The following is a 26587-nucleotide window of genomic DNA, read 5'->3' as shown; positions in this document are numbered from 1 at the left end:
CAATGTGTTTGGGGTTCTCAAACACAACACAACTAACTACTTCATGACACAGCAAAACACTCCCATTAGGTAACACTAACTTCAATTCCCACATCAGGCTAAACACAAACAGAGCATAGAGAACACGGATTGAGCAGAGATTTGCTAAACAAGATAGAGAATAACAGAACAGAACTGAAATACCATGTTTGATTGATCAAGATGAATCGTACATTGCTTTCTTCTTCTTCTTCTTCTTTTAAAAGACGACTACAAAGCCCCTATAAATAGGCGACTTCAGACAGTTTAGACGGTTGTAACTAGAATGTCACAAGACACTAACAGATGATATCCGACTAACCAGATCATAACAAACTCCGACTGATCAACAATCCGACTGAGTAGAATTCCAACTGAGCAAAGATACATATATCCGACTAAGCAACTATTAGGTAACTATTAGGTATTCTATCTGTAGTTCAACAGTGTGTGTGTGCTTGAAAGAGCTCAAGCTCTCTTCCTCCCTACATCTTTTCATTTCTAGGTTAACAAGAGCTACTTCCATTATCTTACATCAAGGATTCAAGGTAGACACACCAAAAGGTCATACATTCAAGATATAAACCAACGGTGTCCAAATCTACAACTTGGATGGGCGCTTGTAATTATCCGACGAAATACTTATGGCAATTTCCGCTTCAAGAGCATGTGGTAGCAAGTTAAGATGAAGTCCCAAGTGATGTACTTCATGGATATATTATGAGAGTAGTCATTATAATAGCATTAGCCTCTTAAGAGCCTAAAGTGTTCGGCTCGCCACAGTTTAAGTGAGTGTGAACACTTATGGCCATGTATATGAGTGAAAATCTCTCGTAGTATAAAGGACTCTCCCATTGTGCAATTGAGTGTGGCTCTTGCTATAATATCTCTCTAATGCATGCTAGTGAGTGTGTGTGAGTGAAGTGAGGTGAGGTGAGAGGAGGGTCGAGTGCATTTAGTGCAATGCGACGAGGTGACAACGTATGCGGGAGGCTATGCCGGAGTTGTTACTCAAGGAGTGGTGGAGCTTGGAGACCTCAAGGGTTACAAGCTTGGCCATCGGAAAGATCCCCCATGACAGTTGCAATTCGCTAGGTAATCTTCTTGTTGGATGTGTTTCAATGAGGGTTTGGGCGAGCCATAACATTATGTGGAGTCTAACCCCTTGAAATGTAAGATTTGTGTGCTAGACTATGTATTGGAAGCGGATTTTATCCTAGAAAGATTGGCTACCTTGATGTTCAACACTCTTTATGACCTTGTCCAAAAGAGACAACTAGCTTCTACATCAAGAGCCACTCCGGCTAAAGACCCACCCTCTCCAACAAAGATCCTTTATGCTGGACTCTCTAAATCAGCCATATCCCCAAAGAAGGAACGAGTCCCAAAACTATATATTCAAAGTCCTCAAATTGTAGATCTTCATGAAGTTGACCATTCCATTTCACTAAGGCTCGGAGTAAAGACCACATCTTTTGAAGAGAGAGGCGCCCAAGATACAACCACTATATCTCAAGAACCTCTTCTACAAGTGTCACCAAGGAAGAAAAAACATCTCAACCACGAAACCTCGTCTACAATAATAGGCACTCCTAGAAACAATTCCCAATCACCAATGGTTAAACCCATTTCTAACAAAGAACCCAAGGATGAAAATTCTACTACAAGAAAAAATCCTTGATCGACATCACCACAACAACAAAAGAAAAGACCCACACAAAGGGATCCTCATCATATCTCAATAGCCCCTTTATTAGTAACTCGACAACCCTTGACCATAATAACCAAGGTTATCACTATAACTATTGTGTTGCTGATAAAGGAAAATCTATCATCGTGACCTTGTCTCAACAACCCATCTTGCTAAAGTCCATAAGTCTACAATAGCAAACGAGATCAAATTCACAATTAGATCTAGAAAAATTTAAGACATAGTCTTAACATTGGCAAGCCCTCTTTTATTGAAAACCCCAGCCGTGTCATCACAATGCTACCATAACCCATAATTAAAGCCTCGCCAATTCATATCAAAATAGGTACAAAAGCTTTTTTCAGGGAGCCATCCCTTGGCTTTTTTCGTTGTATTTCTCTAACCTACGCATTACCCATTTTTCATTATCTTTAATAATGGTTTACCATGAAAAATATGTACTTTTGATGATGATTTGTGTGTGATTTTGTGAGGAATATCTCTCTCTTTTTGTTTTGTAAAGAATGTTTTTTGCTTAAATCGTTTTTGTTTTTGTTGTTAATTTGATTTTTAATGTTCCTAGGGTTTACAGATAGCTTTTTTTGCTTTTTCCCCCCGGCTTGTATATACGCCCATCATTCTAGGGCTAACTTATCTTTTGTACATTGACACAATCTAATACACTTTGTGTTGTGTGCATTCTTGCTTCTTCTTCTCCAAGCTTTGTGTGCTTTCCTGCAACCCTAATTCCAACAATTGGTATCAGAGCAGGCACCGGCTCCCAGGGCTACGCCGTCGGCACCCTCCAACTCATGTTTTTCGATTGAGGTGAGCTTTCACGAGTGCTTGCAAGTCCCTATACTCTGCAAATCAGCCCATAGGGCTATGCGTTCTCAGAAATTGCATCTGAGGTCATTTCGGGCTCCGTTTTTGCATTTCAAGTTCTGCACAGGTATTTTCGTCATTTTGTGCAGAAATTTCGACAGTGCAGTTTTCTACAAAACAGGCATACGTATTCTATTATGGACCATGCTACATAGCACGAGTTGTTTTCTGTTCAGTCTTTGCTTCATTACACGTAGCTTTTGCATCAGTTTCAGTCAGTGGCCATGGCTGATAACAACAATGATGTATTTCGCATGTTGTCTGTTATGACAAACTGGATGGAGACAGCAACTACCCACTTTGGGCATACATGATGCAGCATGTTTTGGTTGCAAAAGGAGTGTGGAACATTGTGCAGGGTATGGATGTACGTCCAGGTTCTGTGGATGTAGGATCTGTTTGAGGATGTTGTAGGTTCTAGCAGCTCTACTATTGCTGCTATTTTACCACTGCTGAACAAGCTCATTGGGATGGTAAAGATGCACAAGCTCATGCCTTGATTGCACTTTTTGTCAAACGTAACATCACCCCACATATTCGTTCAGCTAAAATAGTAAAATAGGCTTGGGATATTCTAGCTGGTTTGTATGCAGGTCGTAACGAGGTAAAAATCTCTTACCTGCGTAAAGAGCTAGAATCAAAGATTATGCAGGAAGATGATGACGTGAATGTCTTTCTTGCTGAGATTAAAGATCTCAAGGAACAATTGATTTCTGCAGGTGAGATTATTCCTGATCATTCTCTTGTGTAGACTGTTCTTGATGCTTTACCTGAGTCATATCAGACTTTTGCTTTCACATGGAGACTTGTTACTGAGGACAGACCTGATGTTGTCAAGTATGATAATTTAGTCAACAAGCTCTTGCAAGAAGCGCAGTCCAGGCAAAACAGGGCCAGGCAGCGTGCAGTTGATCAGGCATTTATTGCTTCCCAGCAGAGAAGAAGTGGTAAGGAATCCCCTTCCACTGTTTCTTCTCCTATTAATAGGTCTGCAACTTCTTCTCCTTCCACAGGTAGCAACAATAAGTCTGAGAAGACTCTTGATGATAAAGGCAAGAAAAAGATCAGGTGCAACTATTGTAAGGCAAATGATCATATCATTAAGAATTGCCCTAAGCAGCTAAAGGCTAAAGAGGCATAGAAGAAAGAGTCAAATGCAGCCATAATAGCGGATGCTTCTACAAATGCAGATTCTGCAAATGTTGTGCAGGATACAGAATGGGCGTTTAGCGTGTATTGCTAGTATGACCCATCTGTACATGATGCATGTTTGGCAGTTTCTGTTGACTCTCATGTATGGTATTTTGACAGTGATGCTACAAAGCACATTACCTCGCATCATGATATGTTCACTTGTCTTGAGGCTGTCCCTAGTAATGGGAATACTGTCACATGTGCCAATAATACTTCTTACCCAGTGAAGGGCATTGGTAAAATTATGCTTACTGCTACAAATGGCAGCGCTTTCACACTTTCAGATGTTTTGTATGTGCTAGGGATAAAGAAGAATCTATTGTCTGTCTCTGCGCTTGCTAGACTTGGACTTGTAGTCAAATTTGTGGATGACAGATATACTGTTCATGATTTGACTTCTGGTGATACGATTATTGTATCTGGCACCTTGTTTCGTGGGCTGTATAGGCTCAATTCTTATGACAAGTGTGTGGAAGATTCAGCAAATGCAGTTTCTGATGAAAAGGCAGTTTCAGATGCAAAACTATGGCATGCTCATTTTGGTCATCTAAACTTTGCTAGTTTGCTGCGTTTGCAGAAATTTGATATGGTTGCTTCATTGCCCCCTCTTGAGGCACCACTGAAACATGTTTGTGAAGGCTGTATTTTGGGCAAAATGCAGCGTTCTGCGTTTCCAAAGGATGGTTCTGTGCGGGCCACTCACAAATTGCAACTTGTACATAGTGATGTATGTGGGTCTATGCAAACTCCATCATTTGGTAAACACTTGTACTTCGTGACTTTCATTGATGATTACTCAAGGCATACATGGGTATATCCACTGAAGGCAAAGTCCGAAGTGTTTTTGTGCTTCAAACAGTTTTTGCTTATGGTTGAAAATATATCCAATTGTAATGTGGGCACCCTCCGTTCTGATCGAGGGGGGGAGTACATGTCTAAAGAGTTTGATGCATTTCTGGCTAGTCGTGGGATAAAACACCAATGTACAGTGCCATATACCCCTCAGTAAAATGGTGTTGCTGAGAGAAAAAACAGGTCACTTATGGAGATGGCACGATGTATGGTCAAGAGCCAAGCTTTGCCACATGCATTTTGGCTTGAGGCTGTCATGTGTGCTGCATATGTACTCAACAGGTGTCCCACTAAGGCCTTGCAGTCTATTACTCCATATGAAGCTTGGCATGGCAGGAAGCCTTCTATTGGTCACTTGCGTGTCTTTGGTTGCTTGGCCTATGCTTTAGTGCTTGTGCAACAATGCAGAAAATTGGATGATAAGGCTGTCAAATGCATCTTTGTTGGTTTTACAGTGCTGAGAGCAAGGGTTACAGATTGTATCATCCGCAGTCAAAGCGTATCTTGATTAGTCGAGATGTTGTTTTTGTGGAAGATGCTGTGTAGCCTTTGTTATCATGTACCAAAGAGACAGGTGTGAGCTCACGGGATGTATTTGATACGTTGTTGCCTCTATTTACAGGTGGGAATTCAAATGTAAGTCCTAATGAGGCAAATACTCAGCTTATGCAGATTTCAAACGACATCATAGATCAGCCTATTTCTGATGCAGATTTACAGGATGTAATCTATGAGGATAGGGCTGAAAATGAGCAGGCTAGAGGTATGCCTAAATGGCTGGTGCAAACCTTGCGTGATAGTAAAATTGATACACCTATGTCTAGTCGTACTCGTTTAGGTTTTCAGCATGCCTCTTATGCATCAAATTGTTATGCTTTGGCTGTGTCTAGTATGTGTGAAGAGGAAGAACCTCTTTCATTTGATGAGGCACAAAAATCAGAAAATTGGTTGGCTGCAATGCAAAGTGAATATGATGCTATAATGAAGAATGGTACATGGTCTTTGTGTGATTTGCCTATTGGTAAAAAGGCCATTGGATGTAAGTGGGTTTTTAAGTTGAAACGAAAGCCAGATGGCAGTGTTGATCGCTATAAAGCTAGACTTGTTGCAAAGGGTTATGCTCAAGAAAAGGGCATTGATTTTGATGAGACCTTTGCTCCCAATTGTCATATGACTACCATTCGTAGCATTTGTGCATTGGCAGCTCATAATGGTTGGAATGTACATCAGTTGGACATAAAGACTGCGTTCTTGAATGGAGATTTGCATGAGGAGGTGTATGTATCATAGCCTCGTGGTTTTGTTCAAAGAGGGTAGGAAAACAAAGTGTGTAGGTTGAAAAAGGCTTTATATGGTTTAAAGCAAGCTCCACGAGCTTGGTATGAAAAGATACATGCATATTTGACTGCACATGGTTTTCAGAATAGTCCAACAGAAAGCACTTTGTATGCTAAACGTGTGGATGATGTACATCTAATCATTGCTCTCTATGTCGATGACATGCTGCTCACAGGACCAAATGAGAATCATATTGCTGATTTGAATGCCTCTTTTGAGATGTCAGATTTGGGACATTTGCATCATTATTTGGGGATACAGTTTAAGCAGTGTGATGGAGGTATTGCTTTGTATCAAACAAAGTATATTGAGACATTGTTGCGGAGATTTGGCCTTGAAGACTACAAGCCTATTGCTACTCCAATGGAGACAGGTTTGAAGTTGAGTCTTCATGATGCTGGAGATCACTTTGATGTCACACTCTATCAGACAGCTGTTGGTTGCCTCATCTATGTATGCATTACGAGGCCAGACATTCAGTTTGCAGTCTCACAGGTGAGCAAGTTTATGCATAGCCCAGGGTCTCAGCATTGGAAGGCAGTTAAATGCATCTTTCGCTACTTGAGTGGCACCATACATCTTGGGTTGTTTTATCCCAAGGGGGGATCATTGCCGCCAGATTTGCATGCTTTTTCAGACTCGGATTGGGCTGGTTGCTATGACACAAGAGTGTCCACAAGTGGTTTTTGTTTCATGCTCGGTAGCTCATGCATATCTTGGTTGAGCAAGAAGCAACCTACTGTGGCCACTTCGAGTTTTGAAGCTGAGTACAGGGCAGCTTTCATAGCTACGGTTGAGTGTGTGTGACTTAGACGGCTTATGGCTGACTTAGGTGTTGGCACCTCTATCTTCACTGACAGTCAGAGCGCATTGGCAGTTGCGAGAAACCCATTTTTTCATGCTCGCACAAAGCACATTGAGGTGCATTATCACTATGTCAGGGAGAGACTCTCAGCAGGAGAGATCAGCTTGGCCTATGTGCCAACACAGGACAACCTCGCCGATCTTTTCACAAAGGCGCTTCCTCGTGAGAAGTTCGAAGCTTTTCGCAAAGCTTTGGGCTTGCTCCCCTTTATGGATTGATCTACTTCGGGCATGGCACTCCCCTATACATGAGTGCCAGCTCTCGTTCACACCATCACTCCTAGGGGGGGGATTTGTTGCCATATATATAGGCAGTGATGTGTGTGAACACACTTAGGACCGTCGGGGCACTTTTTCCCTCTTTAGGAGGTTTTTTCCCCCGGCTTGTATATATGCCCATCATTCTAGGGCTAACTTATCTTTTGTACATTAACACAATCTAATACACTTTGTGTTGTGTGCATTCTTGCTTCTTCTTCTCCAAGCTTTGTGTGCTTTCTTGCAACCCTAATTCCAACAATTTTTGCTTAGTTTTTATGTTTTTTGTTAGATTTGTTTACATAAGTGTGTTAGCAATCAATCAGGGTAGCTTAATCTCAAAAACATTACTCTTGGAAATGAATAATCTTCACTAATGGACTCTCAAAGAAATCTCAAAAACATTACTCTTGGAAATGAATAATCTTCACTAATGGACTGGTTTTTCTCGTTTTTAGGAGTGATTAATCCATTACAAGAGTTAAACATTTCATAAATATGTTGTTTGGAATCCATTTCAATCATGTAAGAGGTCAAAATTAGTGTTCTTGGGTGTTTTGAGAGCATCTAGATGCATCAAAACACCTAATTGGAGGAATTTTGCTCTCTATTGCTTAATTTTTCATAAAGAGAAGTGATTAAAATTAAGAGTTTAATTAATCTCTAATTATGAACTAATTTGCACATTAGCTGATTCACATAGCTTACACTTTCATGCCCTATCCAATGATGTGGTCAATGGTGTGAATTAATTAGTGATTTAGTGGTTAATTAGCGTCTCCAAAATGGGGGAAAGATTAGTGAAAGAGTTAATCTTTAATTAATTTCTAATCACATTTTTACAAAACTTATAAGTGGCTAATGAGAATTTAATGTAAAGATGCCAATGAGTTGTCAACTTGTCCATTTTGGGTCATTTAAAAGGGTGTAAGGAGGTGTCATAAAAGTGTTGACTTTTTTTATTCCCACTTATTCCCACTTACCTTTTTGGGAAAATGCCCCTATCTCCCCAATTTAAAATTCAAAAAATATTTCCTTCACACAAGAAAACTCAAATTTCTCTCTAGACTAAAAAAAACTCGTATTTTTTACTTCATGGACCTATCTCACGCCGTGAAATGTAGGCTATCTCACGACATAAAATAGCCTCTATTTCACGGTGTGAGATAGCCTCCATTTCACGACGTGAGATGGGTCCGTGAAGTTAAAAAAAACTGCTTCACGGCGTGAAATAACCTCTATTTCACAGCGTGAGATAGCCTCCATTTCACGGCGTGAGATAGGCCCGTGAAGTTTAAAAAAAAACCGTGTCACAGCGTGAAATAGCCTCTATTTCATGCCGTGAGATAGCCTCCATTTCACGACGTGAGATAGGTCCATGAAGTTTTTTAAAAAAAAACCGCTTTTTTACGACATGAAATAGCCTCTATTTCATGGCATGTGATAGCCTCCATTTCACGGCGTGAGATAGGTCCATGAAGTTTTTTTAAAAATGCTTCACGGTGTGAGATAGCCTCTACTTCACGGGCGTGAGATAGGTCCGTGAAGAAGTTGTTTTTTTTAAGAGTATTAAAAACAGCCTTGTTTGGAGGCCCGTATCTCCTAAACCGTGAGGTCGATGAACACGTTCTAGTACTCATTTGAAGCCCTAATCGAGCTCTTCGAAACTAGTTTTAGCATCCGAGGGAAAATCCATTGTTTTGGCCTCCAACTAGTAGTCTCAGAATTGAACCCAAAAATCGAGGCAAAAACGAGCTTAAAAGCACTAAACAATTGTCCAAAATAGCTTGAAAAAAGATCGTATACCATATTCGGGCTACTTTTTGAGTGTCTAAATGACAAAATCACAAAAAGTAACAAAGATAAAGTTGTGGTTCTCCAAAAATACTACAACTCTCGCATACAACTTTTTTCCAAATTCCTTTTGAAACACATTCAAAAACAGGCTGCAAAAATGGAACTCTTTCTGGAAGAAAAAATCATCTTGAGATAGTGATGGAAAATAGGTTTTGAGACCTTCTCTTTAATCTGGATTCTACTAGCATGCAATCTAGAAAATTTCATCCTAAGAGAGCATTCACATGCACTTTTGAGACCTCATCTTCCATCTGAGACACTAGTGGCACACCCTTTTTTTGAAAAAATGTCTTGAGGTTCACGTGCGCTTACCACCTAAGAAAATTAGGGCAAATGAGTCCTTGTTTGACCCAGAGAAGGGTACGTTAAGCCTCCTAAGGCTGTAAATGGCCTGTAAGAAAACCTAAAAAGCAAAAAAAAAAAGTGTGCCCTTGCTCATTGAGGAGGGATTAGCAATATCAAAATATAGTAACGATAAAGAGATTATGTGGGCCCACATGCAAATTGAACCCAATGGTTGAAATCTTTTAGCCCCATTGAGATCCATGCCCCAAATGCACCTCTCCCAATACCATTTGCCATGCCAACAACAAGCGTGTCATCAGGTTTTACATCCCTTCTCACATCAATCCTCTGAGATTTCGTCCCTTGCCTAGTACTACCACAAGTCCTAAACTTTAGAAGTGCTAGGTACCAACCCTTTGCAACCCCTAAATGCCCAAACCTTGGACATATTGACTAATCTAGGTAGGGGGGTCACCCAAGGACTAAATGAGGTCCTAACCACAAGAGCACCCACACATGGCCTCAGTGACTCATCCAAAAACACGTCCATAAAGATTTCCAAAATCATGGGCAAGTGTGATGGAACGACTGATCATGTTCACTTCATGTAAATGTTTAAACAAAGATGTGCAGCCTTTGGAAATCCAAACTGCCCCACCAAGGTACATGCGTTGAACCTTTGCTTAGTGGGAAAGGCTAGTCGATGGTTCATCACATTGATGCCTGCAATTAAGGTAAATTTTAGAACCTTGAAAATAGTCTTTATCCATGGCTTTTCAAGACAAGGTTATTAGTGGAGCGTAGCAAGAGAACTCTATTCAATTGAGCAAAAACAAAACGAAAACATTACAGATTATATCCTCTTCAGATAAAAATCTTGGACTCACGATGTGAGCCATGGGAGAAACTAAACAATGCTCAATTGAAGAGATGTTTCATGATGCGCATAAAGAAAAATAGCTTACACAACTTGATCATTGTATCCAATCTAGAAACATTTGAATAATGTTGTAAAGAAGCAATACGTTTAGATGACAACATGATGGAGGATGATCATGATATAACACGTTGCTCATCTAAACTAAGTGAAGCAAAGGCTAGAGAAAAATTGATCTCATAATTGTCATTCTTTGAATTCTACACACCTTGCTTAAAATCTTTGAACCGAAATATCTAAGAGACAATGAGATCCCTCAAGATAAAACATCCTTGATACCTCTCAAAGTGGTGGACCTAATGCCTTATGTTCATTGCCACCACTACCACCCCAATTCCCAATGTGTGTACCCTAAGCCTATCTTTCAATTTTGCAAACATTGCAAAGCTTTCGGTCATGACACATCTCAATGTCCTAATTCACCTATAGTTACATCAATACTAGAACTGCCCTTGCCTCAAATAGAAATAGTCCAAAGGGTAGAAACTCCTCAGAAAGCAGTTAACCAAACACTTCAGTGTTTCTATTGTTGTGGACCGCACAAGGTGGTAGACTGCATAGTTTGGAATACTTTCATGTCCACAGTCTGACACTTTGTAACTCATATGTGAACGATGTGGCATCGAGATCACATATTCCAAGATTGCCCAAGTTGAGTTGCTTCAATGCAACCTATCTCGTAGAATACAACTCTTAATATCATGTCCACAGTCTCAGTGACACACATGTGAATGATGTGGCATTGATCACATATTCCAAGATTGCCCAAGGTGAGTTGCTTCAATGCAACCTGTCTCGTAGAATACAACTCTTAATATCTTGAGTGTTCAAAATGGGTAATTCACGGTACCCTTGAATGTGCTCGCATGCTTGCAAGCTAAGGCACGAGAAATAGTAAAAAATAATGCAAAAGAACACACTTCAAAATGGGTAGAAGAGCATGTTTTCAAACAAAAACCAAAAGAGGATGCAAAACCTTCTAAACCCAAGAAAAACAAGGGCCAACAAACTGTCAAACCAAGGTTGAAATAAAGGACAAGAGAAAGGATCCTATGGAGGACCTAACCCCAAAAGCGCCAAAAGCTACACATGATTCGAATGCATCCACCTTAAAGGCTACCCTTGAAACCACAAAACCCACATGTGCGACACGATACAAAAGTTTGTTCTCATCGCATGGGCAAACATAATGAAAATTTGACAATCCAAGGAAAGTCAGAGGATGAAACAAGTTCTAGTACGTCACTTAGTAAGGACAAAACAAGTTCTAACTTGTTACTCAGTGCACCTCATAGTCCAATCAAGAAACTAGAACCCACCAAACCACCCCAAATTGAAAATCATGATCACATGACATATGAGGAACACAAAAACAAGCTGAGAAGAGCATGCTTAGCATTGTTGAGTGTCAAACATGATCATTGATTGTGATTGAACCTCATAAAATGAAACTCATAATGTCAAACCTTAAAAAGCAACCAAAATACAAAAGCCGAAGGAGTATCGCTTCCACTTTCAAGAGAAAGGCGTACTCTCTATAGAAATGAACTCATTAAGCCAAGAAGAGTCATCAAAGGAAGATTGCACAAACGATGAAATTGAAAAAGCATGTGAGGAATTCAATGAATCCCTTATAAAACTTAAGCACTCTTTCAAATCCTCATTTGGAGAAGTTAGCATAGCTTCAGTCCTTGCACCTTTAAAGGCTAACCATGAGTTATACTAAGATCTCAAGAGCTACATAGAATAGGACATTAAGGATTTGCAAGTTTCCAAACAAACCTTAGTTAAAGTGGTCAATGGACCCAAGGTACCATTGTACACATTGGGCACTCTTGAAAAAACTGAAAGCCAAGAAGAGGATGAAAGTGAATAGGAATATGAAACCAAAATGAGAACTGAAGCTGAAATAAAAACTGAAACTTCCATGGTTTTGCTTGAGGATTCTATCATGGTATGGTTAGATTTCCTTGTGGGAAATAAGGTTAAGTGCAAACACACATTGATTAGCCCTCAAACAAGCCATAACCTTGTGAAAATATACACTTGGGTATCATTGGTCCAACTTGCAATCATCCCTAAAGGAAATTCTCTTGCAATAGGTGCCAATGGGAGAACCCATTAAAGTTCTAGGTTGCTTTAGTTATGCTCTACTCAAACCATGTCAAATTGTGAAATTTGAATTCCATGCAACCCCAAATTCCCTTGAATATGATTTCATCCTTGGTGGAACTTGGACTCATGGTATTCAATTGACGAATCCATGCAAACAGTCACCTTTAACATTCCTTCAGGTATTGTGAAATTGCTCCTATAGGAGAAAGAGACCTTGGAGGAGCTGGAACTCCCAACATATCTTACTTAGAATATCCCAAGAGTTATGGTTGGATTTGAACTTTACAATAAACTCAACACAATCTAAGCACAGCTTTATCCACAAAGAGAGAACAATCTCATGACCCTTGAGTTATGGGATTTGTTAGGTCAACCAACACTCAAGGCTCATCCCTTAAAGAATTCCATTCACAAAATACATGAACATGCCGTGTTTGGGGTACTTTGAATAAACAATGTATATAGAATTTAACCCCCTTACTTGCAAGTTTTTGGTGGTTGAGTATGTGTTGGAAAAGTAGATTTGATCTTGGGGCATAAATGAACTATTGCTGCCCATGCACCACTATGCTTTGCTAGTGATAGGGTCATCATGATGGTCAATAACACAAATTTGATGATACCATACTGCAAGGAAGCAACTCCAACACTCAATGATACTGAGCACAAAAAGCTACAATTCTCTTTCTCAAAAGCCTCTCTAAAATCAAAGCTACCTTCTGCATCAACGGCCAACTTAGACAAAGCATCTACCCCTTCAACTCTATCCTTACCAACAAAGTCCAATGCCAAAACCTCATAATCAACAGCTATTCTTGAAGAAGTCTCCCAAGCGCAACTATCTATCTCTAAAAAGGAACTCAAAGGAAAAGCCTCAACCTTGACAACTTCTCATTGACCAACCTCACTAAGGGAGAAAGCTGCATGCTCAAAAGCCTCAACATCAGCAGCCCCACCACTCCACAAGAGACTCAAGCATCATCATCAACAACGCCCATGAGTCTCAGACCTGCAACCTCAGAGCCAACCAATGTCAGGGAGGATAATATAAATATTCCACTTCATCAAAAAATAAAATTCCACCACGACAACCAAAATCAAGGTATCTTAGTGGTTTCCAAATGTGGGTGGATAAGCAGCTACTTGTAGCTCAAGGCTACTACGAAAGTGCCAATCCAATTTGGGTGCCTCAATAATCAAAGCTTCTTTCTCAACGCAAAACTCAAAGTCCAAAGAAGAATAAACGTACTCCCCCCACAAACATCATCCACAAAAGCCTCCAGCCACTCAAAGTGTGGGTACCAAAAAGATTATTGCAAGCTCAAGGGTACTGCCAAGGTAATACCAAAGTTTAGATTCCCAAACACATCAAGAAGTCACCTAAGCCTGCACAAAGAAAGAAACCTCAGCACCAAAAGCATCAGCCATCAATTCATAATGTTCGTGAAAAATGGGTGCCTATGCATGTGCTTCAAGAACAAGGATATTATGATGGAAATCACATCATATAGTTGCTAAGATCAAACAAAGTGAAGAAAGACTCACCACCGTCTTTAATTCCAAGAACTTCACCTAAAGTTTGACAAGAATGGAGGCCCAAGAAACACCAAGTAGGCCACTCAATCCCTCTCGTGCATACAAGACATACACAAGAGCTTGCATGTTCAATCAACACTAATGGCAACCAACCAGAAGCTGTACTTACCGCCTAGACAACACTTAAGCCACAAATTCAAGAATTAATCCCCACGTCTACAATGGGGACTTATATGCATGTTAAGGACAAACTCACAATGCTCTTTTCACCCCTCTAGATGAGAAGCATGAGTGCAAAAGCTACATGGTATTCTCTCAAAAGGGAGAGTAGCCACAAGAACCTGTTTCTCATAAGGTGGTAACAAAAAATAAATTTATAAATACAAACGCATAAGGGAGTCACGCAAACGACCTACCTAAAAATAGTAGAATATCATAAGAAAATCCCAACGATCTTCAATAGCCAATACATTTTTGCTAAGCTTATAGCTTACTATTCTTTTGGCTAAGTTAATGTAGCAGCATGAGTACATATCCATACTCATGCACTGGAGGATATTGGCACCAAAGCCTTATCATCATCGATAACTTTCCAGGTACACCTCTGGATGGGGGGGAGGGCATGTTGGGCGAAAGCTTGGTCAATGGTACAACCCATCGCCTAAAATTTTCTTTCAAATTGCAAACCTCTCCAAATGAAAACTAGAGTATTCACAACACATTGATCTCTATTCCTTAGTGAATATGTCTATGATAAACTTATAAGTTTGTAATTCTTTCATGCCTCACCAATAAGTGGTTACTTCAAGCAATAGCTCAATAAGAGTTAATTTGACTCATTTCATGTACTTCATGTATATCTACTTCATAGAACACTTAAATATACATAAAAGCATAAAAAGCATATGGGAAGAAGCATGGAGGAACAAGTCCTGCTCAAAATTTGACAAGAATCCTGCTACAAAAAGGGACATCAAAGAAGGCCAAATTCTTTAAGTGATGAATGTCGCTTCAATGAATTAGATGAGGAACTGAGAATCACAATCACGTTCTTGTGATTTTGTCTATGTTCCATCGGATCCTTCCTTCTCTTCTCCACCATTATCAACATCTCTTAGATTCTAACTAACACAAATAACATGTAACTCTTCTTATGATTGCCAAAAACAAAGTGAGCAAAAAATATACCCACAAAAAAATGCTCACAAAAATATAAAAATGCTCACAAAAATATAAAAATGCAATCACTAAATAAAAATCCACACCCTAGTTAGAAATGCCCGCTAATCACTAATCTTCTCATTTAATAACTAGCCTTTCTCATTCCTTCCAGAGGAACAAGGACCACTGAACGTCACTCAACATCAAAAGCCATCAACAACAAATCTTGTCAATTCTCCCCACACAAAGGTCTTCAACGTGATCACGAGGATGTGATCGGCATCAAGAAGGGGGGAATGTTAACCCATTTCTAGGGTTAACAAGAGCTACTGCCATTATCTTACATCAAGGAGTCAAGGTAGACACACCAAAAGGTCATACATTCAAGATCAAAGCAACGATGTCCAAATCTACAACTTGGATGGGTGCCCATAATGGTCCAACCGAATACTTATGGGGCGATTTTTGCTTCAAGAACATGTGGAAGCAAGTTAGGATGAAGTCCCAAGTGATGTACTTCAAGGATATATTATGAGAGTAGTCATTGTAATAGCAATAGGCCTCTTATAAGCCTAAAGTGCCCGTCCGCCATAATTTAAGTGAGTGTAAACACTTATGGCCATGTATATAAGTGAAAATCTCTCATAATACAAAGGGCTCTCCCATTGTGCAATTGAGTGTGGCTCTTGCTAATCTCTCTCTAATGCATGCTAGTGAGTGTGTGAGAGTGAATTGAGGTGAGAGGAGGGACGAGTGCATGTAGTGCAATGCAGCGGGGTGACAATGCACGCGAGAGGATATGTCGGAATTGCTACTCAAGGAGTGGTGGAGCTTGGAGACCTCAAGGGTTACAAGCTCAGCCATCAAAAATATCCCCACGAACGAGAGTTGCAATTTGCTAGGTAATCTTCTTGTTGGATGTGTTTCGATGAGCCATAACATTATGTGGAGTCTAACCCCTTGAAATGTAAGATTTGTGTGCTAGATTATGTATTGGAAGTGGATTTTATCCTATGAAGGGATTGGCTACCTTGGTGTAAGCTATACCAAACTTCATCAACCAAACACGTGCCATGAAGATTTCTAACAAAGAAGAGGTGATGTCATCCTATGATAAGGATGAAATAACACTCGACACTCTTTATGACCTTGTCCAAAAGAGACAACTAGCTTCTACATTAAGAGCCACTCTGGTGGCTGAAGACCCACCCTCTCCAACAAAGATCCTTTATGCTAGACTCTCTAAATTAGCCATATCCCCAAATAAGGAACCAGTCCTAAAACTATATATTCAAAGTCCTCAAATTGTAGATCTTCATGAAGGTGACCATTCCATTTCACCAAGGCTCGGAGTAAAGACCACATCTTTTGAAGAGAGAGCCGCCCAAGATACAACCACTATGTCTCAAGAACCTCTTCTATAGGTATCACCAAGGAAGAAAAAACATCTCAACCACAAAACCTTGTCTACAACAATAGGCACTCCTAGAAACAATTCCCAATCACCAATGGTGGCACCACCAATGGTTAAACCCATTTCTAACAAAGAACCCAAGGATGAAAATTCTACTACAAGAAAAAATCCTTGATTGACATCACCAACAAATTTAAAGGAAAGACCCACACAAAGGGATCCTCATCATATCTCAATAGCCCCTCTATTGGCAACTCGACAACCCTTGACCATAACAACTAAGGTTATTACTACAACTATTATGTTGCTGATAAAGGAAAATCTATCATCGTGACCTCGTCTCAACAACCCATCTTACTAAAGTCCATAAGTCTACAATAACAAAAGAGATCGAATTCACAATTGGATCTGGAAAAATTTAAGACATAGTCTCAACATCGGCAAGCCCTCTTTTATTGAAAACCCCAGCCTTGTCATCACAATGCTACCATAACCCATAACTAAAGCCTCGCCAACTCATATCAAAATAGGTACACACAACAAGACAAAGCACCTGCAGACGCGCACATAGATGTGTTTACTCAACTAAAAAAAAAACTTACGGGCACGTCTATTTGCACATCTATTAGTGCGTCTATAGACCCACGTCTAAAGGCGCGTTTAAAAGATAGCAAACAGACGTGCCTATAGACGCGCATATAGACGCACAAATTGATGCTCGGGGAGAAATTTTAAAAAACATACAAACGCATGCATAGACGCGTTTATAGATGCAATTATAGATGCGTTTGTAGATGCGCAAATAGATGCTTCTTGAACAGACAGACACGTATATAGACGCGTTGACGCGCTATAGAATATTTTTTAAATTTTGTGTGCTTGAACAGAAGTATGTTGTGTATGCTATGTAGTTACAGGAATCCCATTTCCACATCGTGTAATTCAATTCTTACAGCCAACCGCATTTTAATTAGCACTTTTGCAAGCAGGTTTATAGCTAACATTAATTACAATTCCAAATAAAACATTACAACTCCAAAACGTTTAGTCACAAGGCATTAGTTGATAGCTCAAAAAGTGCTTATATGTACATATAGCACGAAGCTAAGCCACGTCCTGTGGCTTCAAGTACCAAAAATAAGAGGAGTGTATATACAAGAGGCACGAAGCCAAGCCAGTGGGGCTAAGTACAAAAAAGAGTAGCTAGCACTACTTCTACGACTAATCTAAGTTCTTCACATCCTTGCTCCCTTCTGTGCTCCCTTCTCCGCCTCCTTCTTCCTCGTCTTCTTCCTCATCTTCTTGTGCAGGGTCTTGTAAACAAGGGACAACATATATCAATGTATGAAAAATTAAATCTTTATTTATAATATTGACATTATTTAATTACTTTCAAATACCTCGGACTCTCCAGTAGCCCGAATATACTGCTCCTCAGTAATCAACCCGTCATTATAGAAGTGCCTCCATGTACCTCCTCTGCGATGGTGGCAGTGGTAGGCTGTCTCGACAGGAGTAGGGTACCTGCCCACGATATCAAGCTGCAAGATGATACAATTTGCGGAGGGATTAGTACAAAGAAACAACCTCCTAATAAACTACATAAACAATATAATTTGAGATCGATACTTACAAACTGGGCCTCCCATGATTCAACACCCTGCTCCAAAATGCACGCTTGCATATTGCTCCATTTGGATCCTTCATGCCTCCACGTGCTTTAGACTGGGTTCCTCCTTGAGGGGAGTCAGAGAAGTTAGAGGAGGGAAGTCATCAAGAGAGAGAGAGAGAGAGAGAGAGAGAGAGAGAGAGAGAGAGAGAGAGAGAGAGAGAGGGGAAAGGTGGCCGCCTCGGAGAGGGGGGGACGCAAAAAAGGAGTTTTGGCCGCCTCGTAGGAGCAAGCCCGGCTGGTGATTCTGCAGGAAGGCAACGAGAAGGTAGCAACCGCCTTGTGCCAGAGGCCTTGGGTGCGGGTAAGCATGCAGGCGCTCTGGGATTCGGCAGTGGTGGTGGACGAGAAGCTGGGTCGCGGTTGGGGATTCTGCAGACACAGAGAAGCTGGGTTAGGTCACCGCCTGGAGCAGGGCTCGGGGTGATTCGGCTGGGAGATGCCAATACAGCGTGTAACAGTGGTTGGAGCGCAGTTGAAGGTGCTGCACAGCAGAGCGAAGAGGCTGGCTGCAAGGTACTGTTGAAGCTACAAACACGTGGAAAAGGTGGTATAGTTGCCACCGTGTGGGAGATAACCAGGGGAAGAGACGGGAAGGCTAGGTGGCCGCCTTGTGCAAAAAAAGGCTCTCGGGTGAGAGTGGTTGGAGCGTAGCCGCAGGCGCTGAAGATGGAAGCCGCCTCTGGCTGGTGATGTTTGGAAGAGACTGTGTGAGCGGGCAGAGCTAAGGAGCCGCTTGGTACTGTGGATGGCTGGAAAGGGGATGCTGGTGTCGAAGACCTCAAGGAGCTAAGCTGTTGGCGTTGACTAGGCAAAGGAAATCGCCTGGGGGACCTGCAGGAAGAGCAAAGGGGAGATGAGGTGGCGCCAACTACGGCGGACAAAGAGAGGGAGCTGGCGGGTCGGCTGTCAGTGAAGAGAGCAGCGAAGGAGGAGTCAAGGCAGAGGCAGCTGACTGGGCGGAGGGGCCTCTGGGTGTGTGCCATGACTGGACAAGCTGGGCATCAGTGAGTTGGGTGTGTGCATTGATGTGTACTCAGGAAAGTCTGTTGAAGAGTGCAGTGAAGAGAGTGGATTGGTTTATCAAAAGAGTGGGTATGTGTGTGAGTTCAATTTTGGATGGCAACCTGTGTGGGCTCTTGTCTATGTGTTTAATGGAAGGAGTGATTTTGTGGGTGGTTTGGGAAGGGTGAAGTGTGAAGAAAGAGTGTGTTGTGTTGGGGATTGTGGTGCCCCATTGTTTATGGTTTCGGGCAGGAGAGGATACGTTGAGCCGCCGAGCTCCGGCCTCGATGACCTGGCCATTCCCAACGGTTGAGAGTGAGTTGAGTGTAGTGAGACGTGTGTGATATCGTCTCTGGTGCCCCCATATTGTTGTTGTATTCCAAAGTTGCGAGGTGGAAGGCTATAGAGGCCTTGTGTTTTCTTCCTTGTTTTCACCTCACAACAAGATACGAGGATGCAAAGGCAAGAAGACAAGAAGAAAGGGCCCTCTTTCATACACACGGATCTTGTGTGACATACCCTCAGTATCTAAGAGCATTTCCAAAGGATATTCATGTGGATTGGCTACTTGATGAAATGGAGAAAACAGAGAAAGACGAGGGGATGCATATCACAATGGAAGAATGGGAGTATGCTAGGGGATGCATGAGCAAGGTCGGTATATAGAATGTTATGCATAAGTTAGGAGCTTTCAATAATTTAGATTGCTTATTTAATTGATTTTGTCTTGGTGTAGTGCACTATGTTCAATGCTATATGGTGTCAGGGCAAGCATTTTCGAACACAACGGATTGATGATAAGAGAAAGACACAAGATTACGGCGTCATTGCTAGCTTTGAGGGAGCCAATGGAGCCATGGATGATTATTGTGGCATAATCCAAGATATTATTAAGCTTGACTTTCGACATTTCTTTGTGTATGTTTTGGATGTAAAGTGGTTTAAGGACGTGGTGGAAAGAGGCCCTAATGCAACAATCAAACGCCATGCAAGTGGCTTTGTAACTATTGACTCCACAAAGTTTTGGCAAAGTAAGAAGGACACACTAGTACTACCGCAACAATGTGAACAAGTACTATACACACATATAAAAATACTCACTTTTAAATATTTGATACCTTCGATGCAAGTAAAATAACATGATTGTATTTGTGTTTGAACTAGGTTGTCTATCAACCAATGGTTTGGATAGTAACAGATGGTGGCATGTCATACCTATTATGCCACGTTCCAAAGTGATGTATAGTACATTTACGAGTATGGAGCGTATGGAGGATGATCATGGCCATGGAGGTGATGATGACCGTGATACGAGAGAGAAGGATGATCATGAGATAGGAGATACAGATATTGAGGCCATTACCCGTGAGGACGAGCCTACCATTGGTGATGCTGATTTTGATGAGCACATGAGTAGCACAAGTAGTAGTGGGTTGAATGTATTTGTAGATCTCAACACTTGTTTGGATTTTGAAGTAGATAGTTTGGCAAGGGTTGATCTCATTGAGGATGAGATTGAAGTAGATAGTTTGGCAAGGGTTGATCTCATTGAGGATGAGATTGAACCGTAGCCCATCATTGATATTGGCTAAACTATTTTACATATTGTCTCATTCTCCTCACCTCACTTAATTTTTGTATATGTGGGTTTGCAAAAAAGCATTGATGTTTTTGTTAAAATTATGTGCTTTGGTAATCATGGGGCAATTTTTGGAAAGTAGTGCTGTACATTTACCAGCCTACACCAAAATCTCACTTTTTGTATTCTCTGTTTTGCGTCTAAATACGCGTCTAATTCTGAGTGTAGACGTACTAATAGACGCGCTAATACACGCATAAATAGACATGCTGTTAGACGCAGTGTTAGATTCTCAGTGTAGACGCGCGAATAGACGTTTTAATACTCGCGCAAATACATGCGCTGTTAGACACGCTCGTAATTTCTCTATTCAAGCAACGCCTATAGACGCGCCCGCTATTTTGCGCATCTATCAAGCGCGTCTATAGTTGCTTTGTGTTGTTGTGACAAAAGCTTCAATTCTAACAAGGAAAAATTGTTTCCACCCCCAGGAAGACCATCATGATATTTCCAAAGTATTAAAAGGTGGGTGGAAAAGCAACTTTTATGAGGATAGCAATCTTGTTTGGCTTTACCTAGTCAAACTAAGTTGCATTCACATAGAGAAATTCAACAACCTAATAAGAAGAAAAAAGTAAGGCAAACTCAACCATGGCATTCAAAACAATTACACAAGAAAAAGCCAGTAAAGGAAGGGTGGATTCAAAAGGTAATACTACAAGCCCAAGGATATTGTGAAGGTGTAACCTAAGAAGGAACCGGTCCCAAAACTATATATTCAAAGTTCTCAAATTGTAGATCTTCATGAAGTTGACCATTCCATTTCACTTCAGAGTAAAGGCCACATCTTTTTAAGAGAGAGCTGCCCAAGATACAACCATTGTGTCTCAAGAACCTATTCTACAAGTGTCACCAAGGAAGCAGCAACATCTACAACAATAGCCACTCCTAGAAATAATTCCCAATCACCAATGGTGGCACCACCATTGGTGATTGGGAGCACCAACATCTACAACAATGGTGGCACCACCATTGGTGATTGGTGGCACCACCATTGGTGATTGGGAGCACCCAAGATACAACCATTGTGTCTCAAGAACCTATTCTACAAGTGTCACCAAGGAAGCACCAACATCTACAACAATAGCCACTCCTAGAAATAATTCCCAATCACCAATGGTTAAACCCATGTCTAACAAAGAACCCAAGGATGAAATTTCTAATATAAGAAAAAATCCTTGATCGACATCACCAACAAAAGAAAATACCCACACAAAGGGATCCTAATCATATCTCAGTAGTGCTCCTCTATTCGCAACTCGACAACCCTTGACCATAACAACCAAGGTTATCACTATAATTGATGTGTTGTTGACAAAGGAAAATCTATCATCGTGCTAAAGTCCCTAAGTCCACAATAACAAAAGAGATCGAATTCACAATTGGATCTGGAAAAATTTAAGACATAGTCTCAACATCGGCAAGCCCTCTTTTATTGAAAACCCTAGCCTTGTCATCACAATGCTGCCATAACCCATAGCTAAAGCCTCACCAACTCATATCAAAATAGGTACAAAAGCTTTAATTCTAACAAGAAAAAATTATTTCCACCCCCAAGAAGACCATCATGATATTTTCAAAGCATTAAAAGGTGGGTGGAAAAGCAACTTTTATGAGGATAGCAATCATGTTTGGCTCTACCTAGTCAAACTAAGTTGCATTAACATAGAGAAATTCAATAGCCTGACAAGAAGAAAAAAGTAAGGTAGACTCAACCATGGCATTCAAAACAATTACACAATAAAATGCCAGTAAAGGAAGGGTGGATTTAAAAGGTAATACTACAAGACCAAGGATATTGTGAAGGTGTAACCTAAGTTTGGATCCCAAAAAGGCAAAACATGCTCCTAATAAAGAAGAAGAGATATGCATCGAGGAAGAAGCATGCACCAAAACAAAGAACCCAATAACCAAGGTATTATGGATACCCAAGGATTCATCAAAGATGGGTATCCACATACCTATTTTAGGCTCAGGGATACTATGAGAGAAATACCATCATATGGGTGCCTAAAGCTATCTAAGATCAATCACGTTTCATCATCAAATTTAACTCAAGGAGCCCAAAATAATTATACGGTGTGGAGACCAAAGCAAAAACAACCTACCACATGGAAAACTCTACTTTCTCGCACCGGGAGGAATTTCCTATCACTTCATCCAATGAAGGGATGCAATTGGAGATGGATCATCTACATGAACTCACTCTTTGAACCAATAGCTAATGTTGTAGAAGCTCAGTGGTGGCTGACACAAGAACCTTTTCTCCTAAAAATAGAGGTACAAATAAGAACCTGTTGCTCACATGGTGGAAAAACAAATGCCAGGGAGCCACAAGAACTACTACCTCTGCCAAGGTAGAATGCCACAAGAACCTACCACAAACACAATCTGGTGAATCATGATCGGAAGGAGTGCACATGTCAAAGACTTCATCAATAGCCAAATGGATGTTGCCAAGAAGAAAGATCAGCATAAAGGGTCAGATTGGACTCATGGGTGTTCAACTCCTAGTAATAAAATACTTCAAGGGTCAAATGACAAAAGATAGACAATGATTCCAAGAGTTTTCAGCATCGTGATTCTGTAAAATTTATAGTTGTGATTCAAAAGGCATGCCATGTGTGCCGCATTAGCAAAAGTTATGCTGTGTGCCACGTTAGCAAAAGTCATAACATTCAAAGCTCAATAAATTGTCAAAGGATGGTGTCAATGATGAAGCGTAAGCATCATAGAATGTAAAGGAGCATCAACACCACCAAAAACATCAACTTTGATCACCATGATTTTATAGTCATGCCACATAGGAATCACGCCATGATTTGCAGTCATGGCCGTGATCAATAATCACGCCACAAAGAATCACCTAGCTCAATCATAGTCGTGATTCAAAAGTCATGTTGTTAGCAAAAGTCATGCCGTGTGTGATGCATTAGCAAAAGTCATGCCATGTGCCGCACTAGCAAAAGTCATTTTATGTCCCACGTTAGCAAAAGTCGTGCCATTCAAATCTCAACAAACCGTTAAAGGATGGTGTCAAAGATGAAGCATAAGCATCACAGAGTGCAAAGGAGCATCAACATCACCAAAAACATCAACTTTGATCACCATGATTTTATAGTCATGCCACACAAGAATCACACGGTGATTTGTAGTCATGGTCGTGATGATCAATATAATCACGCCACAAAGATTCACCTAGCTCAATCATTTGCACATACAAGGATGTTGCACATGCTATGTACATCATCAAAATGAAAAAAAACATAAGGCTAAGTTGGTGTGATTTTCAAATCATGCCTATGCCACCTATAGACACACGATCGTGATTCCCCAAATCACGTCCCCAAAAATGCTTCAAATGTCAACCGTAGGTCACATATTCTCCTTATGAAAGCCTACTATGTCAACAAAAATGTAACATATTTAATGATTCAAAGATTTGTGTCACCATGATTTTTGTCACATCATCAAAAATCATGTCAATGTCATGTGATTAGTTAATCATGGTTGCCATTATGTGTCTAAATTAAAATCATGCCAATTGCTTTCAAATTACACTCCACATGCATATTCTACAATCATTTGTTGTGTTGCATTAATTCTTATGGCCATGATTTTTTGAGAAATCACGCCCGTGATTCCTCAAAATCATGCCAACAAATCTTCATCCTTATATTCAAGTGCATAATATTTTGGCATTATCTCATCATATCTGAACTACCAAAGTTATCTCCCCCAAATATACATGCAATATTATCACCGTGATTTATGCTCTTTGCACAGAGTTGAGACAGGACCCTAGTGGTAGTAGTTCATTGCATGTCACTCTGCGATACATGTTTTACATCTGCGGAAGTATGTGTTGTACAATTTTGTGGGATTTTTGTAGCATTCAAATTCTTTGAAATCTTGAGATAGGTTACCATTATGATGATGGGAGACTTGGGTAGGAATCTCTTGATCCTAGTGGATCTTGGAAGTGAAACGAGCTCCTATAGAAGCGTAGATTCCCTGACACATGTGGTGTCCAATAAGATGATTATGGTTTGGAAAATTATCTTTTCAAAATAGTGTCACCTTGTGCAAGAGATATTCTTATCTTGTGCACCTTGAAAAGGCAGCCTAGCAGTCACCACACTTCAAGCAACACCATGCAAAAACTATATACAATATGTGAGTTGGGTCCAAAAATATCCCTGCAAAATGAATAAAGAAATGCCTTACATTTTATGATGTTTCAAATATTTGGAAACAATGTGGCTTGAATTGTATGGATGTATTTTAATCGTGCAATATCTTAAAGCCAGTTATATGGAGTCTCACAAACCTTGATGCCGCCCTTAGCTAAGAACACAAGTAAATGGAAGGAGACACCTACCTAGAAGTAGATAAGTTTTGGAACTAATTTTGTATATCTCCCTAGCAAAGTGGGTGCAAGTAGTGCTAGAATGTAAAGGTTGCAATATCATTTCACATGGGGTATATCCTATCTTTTTTTTAAATGTGAGGATTGTTACTTTAATCACACCCTCCCTTCGGAGGGATGGGAGGGGCGGGGGTGAGTCCACTGGGAATTGTGAAGGACTTTGAAGTATCCTTCCAAAGGGGGTTTATCCTTTGGTATAAAATAATTTGCCTTTAAAAAAGTGGCAAGGTTTTGAAAATAAATCAAAGTAGCCTTTTTTAAAATATATATTTATTTTGAAAGTGTTGTATTATTGTAGGAGAGGGTACTATAGAAATACCATTTCAGGCTTATACCTCGCAGGTGTGGTGGGCAAGGATCAAACCTAGGACATATGTATTCTCGATGTTTTCCCTTAACCAACCCACCACAACGTACATGGGTAATATGTAAAGCCCTTACAAAGGAAATGGAGGTCCGATATGAGCTATTGAGTGTTCTTGCCAAGTGGCTTGTATATGCATTGATAGCTTTTTCAACTCTCACACTAGCTATAACTAGCTAGCACTATAGAAAGTGCAAGATGATATCAGGGATACAAGAAACCAACAACAAACACCAAACAAACAAACACAAAAACTAAAGTTCTTGGCTTGCTTCTCTTTAGCTCAGTGGACTTTGTAGCTCTAAACACCTGAACCTGATAGTTCCTTATTCGGATACCTAAACCCTGTCAACTTGAATTAACTGACTCACAAAGATGTCCACCTGGGTCAGTTCTGATGTTTTCCCTTAACCAACCCACCACAACGTGCATGGGTAATATGTAAAGCCCTTACAAAGGAGATGGAGGTCCGATATGAGCCGTTGAGGGTTGCCCTTTAGATTTTAGGGTTGGTTGGAAATGGGAAACTGTTCTTACCAAGTGACTTGTATATGCATTGAGAGATTTTTCAACTCTCGCACTAGCTATAACTAGCTAGCACTATAGGAAGACAAGATGAGATCAGGTATACAAGACACCAACCCCAAGCACCAAACAAACACAAAAACTGAAGGTCTTGTCTTGCCTCTCTTCAGCTCATGGACTTTGCAGCTCTGGACACCTGAACCTAATAGCTCTTGATTTGGATACCTAACCCCTCTCAACTTGAATTAACTGACTCACAAAGATGTCCGCCTGGGTTAGTTATGACTCTAAAAAATCCAGATCTTTAGCCCCAACACCTCAGCTAACCTTCTTTGATTGTCTAATTCCAGGTGACTTATTCACACTTTCAGGCAGCTCCTTGTCCTCTAGACTCCCAGATTCTCCTTCAGATCCAACAATCCTCAAATAATTTACTTCAGTACCCTGCTGATCATGTCAAACTAGCTGTCTATTGATTCCTGTCTAATTCAATCCTGACACGTGGTTCCTTTGCTTCCTCCAGTCAGTTGTGATTCAGGAAGCACTTGTCTA

Source organism: Cibotium barometz, chromosome 15 (genome assembly GCF_041138505.1).
Source record: "Cibotium barometz isolate CiBa-2024 chromosome 15, ASM4113850v1, whole genome shotgun sequence".
Lineage (NCBI taxonomy): Eukaryota > Viridiplantae > Streptophyta > Polypodiopsida > Cyatheales > Cibotiaceae > Cibotium > Cibotium barometz.
Note: the sequence above shows the minus strand (reverse complement) of the source record.